Below are 2,730 nucleotides of genomic sequence, written 5' to 3'. Positions count from 1 at the left end.
TCATTTGGGCAAGGGGTTCAATGGCTAATACAAATATTAATGGGGAAAGGGGCAACCCTGCCTTGTGCCATTTGGAAAAATGGGAAAGAAAAGAAAGAAAATCATTGCTAAAGATTAGGTGTCACGACCAGGCTTTCTCTGCAAGCTGGCCGGCAGGTATTACCTGTGAGGACACTATGGCGAGGCACGTCTGGTGGTGGTGCTGGTATCTGGTGGGGTGCACTGGCTGCACGTAGTCCTGTGCGGGCATACTGTCACTCTGGTCTGGTTAGGCCTGGTGGTGCTTCCATTCCACTCTGGCATGGGCGCCGCCATCTTGCCTCCGGTCATGTGACCTAATCGCCCTATCCTGGTGTGTCACATGCTTTCTCTGGCCTGTCACAGTGCAGCACTGGATATTTAAGGGAGTGTGGAGCTTCCTCTCATTGCCAGTGCAACGTGTCTCTCAGGGAGAGCTGAGAGAGAGAGTTCCTGTGCTCATTCACCTGTTTGTTGGGATCATTACCTAGCCTGCTTCACCCTGCCTGTTCCAGCCCCACTGGCTCCTGCCTCCTCCTTTGCCTCTCTCTTGCCTGAGTATCTGTTTCAGCTGTTACCCTGCACCTTGCCTCCACTTGCAGTTTCCCTGGACATTATTTATCAGCATGCAATTCGTTTCAGCCTGCCATTCACTTCAGCCTGCCATTCACTTCAGCCTGCAACTCACTTCAGCCTGCAATTCACTTCAGCCTGCAATTCACTTCAGCCTGCAATTCACTTCAGCCTCACAAACCCTGGAATACTGGACTACCTTCTGTTATCACTACCTGGACTTTTTCCCATTGCTTCACTACAGTTTCCCAAGTGCACTTTAGTGCTATACCCGGACTTTCTGTTTTTCCAGGAAAATAGATAAACTGCGCTCAGCTAACATATGTCAAAATAATGAATGTAGTGATTATGTCATGTTAGCTGAGCGCAGTTTATCTATTTTCTTTTATACAATTTAGGATTAGAGTCAGTTATCCAAAACGGCAGCTTGCTTATTTTCCCACCACCCCCCTTTTGTCTTAGTGCACTAGTGCTTATCTGTTATACTATATTTTTGTTTTTCCACATTCATGTCTGTTAAGCCACTCATTAAAAACTCCACGTTTATTTTTAAATATGCTTCAGTGTCTGCTCCTTTTACCTCTCCGGGCCCACAACAAAACCAGAACCTCACATTAGGCCTGAAAGGCCAGCATAAAGGGCAGATATAAATTTAAGAATGCCTCCCTGGAGTCCAAACTTGGATAACATGTGACGCATGTATCCCCAATGAAGCCTATGAAATGTTTTTCAGCATCTAGAGAAAGGAGAAGAAATGGTGACTTACTATATGATACCCATTTAACCAAAATCTAGAACCATGCTGGTATTGTCTGGAGCCTGACATCCCAGAACAATGCCCACTTGGTCTGGGTGTATTAGCTGTGGAAGCAAAAGATTTAAGTAGTTGGCTATCAACTTAGCGTAATTTGTTACGTCTGTATTAAGAAGTGCTATAGGCCGATAATTCTTGCTTTCAGGGAGTCCTTATTGGCTTCGGAATAGTCACAATTTGAGCTCTCATCATTTCCGCTGGAAAGGAACCTGTGTTAGAAGCCTCTATAAAGCTATAATAGATGTGGGAAAGGACTTCACCAAATGCAGAATTAAAGGAATGAATAAATGATGCCAGGGCCAGGAGTTTTCCCTTTGGCAGCTGTTGAACTACCAGCTGTATCTCCGCCAGAGACCACAGGGAATTCAAAGATGCCAGACTATCTGTATATAGGGAGGGAAGAGATAGGCTATCTAGGAATAAAGAAATAGTACTAGCTGAGGGTTGGGTAGTGTAAGGTTCCTCATGTAGGTTATACTGTTTAGCGGAATATAAAATAAGTTAGCAATGTCAAGGGGGTTAAGACATTTCTTACCTGAGAGAGCAATAAGACATTTAATCCAATTATGGGCCTGCCTAGTCCAAAGTTTACATACTAGCAGATGAGAAGCTTTATTTCCAGCAGTGTAAAACTTATGACTAAGGAGGGCTAAATGCATACGAAGCATGAATGGTTTCTGAAGCTGATGGTTGGGGGGGGGGGCTTGATGCTGAGACTCCAAAGACTAGATAGTTGACTTTAAATCACTTTGTGTTTTCTGAGAACAAGCTTTGAGCTGAGCTCCCTTCTGGCTGGAATGGGGAGTACTACTTTCAAAGCATACAAATAATTTTGGATCAAGGACTAACTTGAAATCGCCCATTAGGATAAGTGCACCTTGGTGGACTCTATGAATTTCCTCAAGAGTGGAACATCTTCAACCCACCTGGGACCAGTCAGGTGGAAGAGGGAGGCTTGGGGATGTTGAGGCAATTGAGACTTGAATATTCCATTCAGTCAGGAGCTTGGCAATGGTTTCCAGAGATGACATGACATAAGTGAATGCGTCCTTCCATATTAAAAGGAGGGACTCTGGAATGGAGGTGCAGGAAAGAATGGTGTGCTGAGTAAGAGTCCAACCTTCAATTAGATATGTATGTAAACCATTTGGTATGTGTACATATCTAAATCACGGCCTTTGTCAGAGAGTGGAATGAATACCTGATGACCAGGTGCAGCTGATGAGGCTGAGGTTAACGCCTTGCAGGTAAAATCACTATCAGTCCAGAAAAAAAGGAGCTAAGTCCAGGCAGCAGCACCCACTGGTGAACAACAGTACTGCACA

This window comes from Taudactylus pleione, unplaced genomic scaffold (genome assembly GCF_031769625.1).
Source record: "Taudactylus pleione unplaced genomic scaffold, aTauple2 ptg000116l, whole genome shotgun sequence".
NCBI lineage: Eukaryota > Metazoa > Chordata > Amphibia > Anura > Myobatrachidae > Taudactylus > Taudactylus pleione.
The sequence above is the reverse complement of the archived record's forward strand: the minus strand, read 5'-3'. Positions refer to the sequence as shown.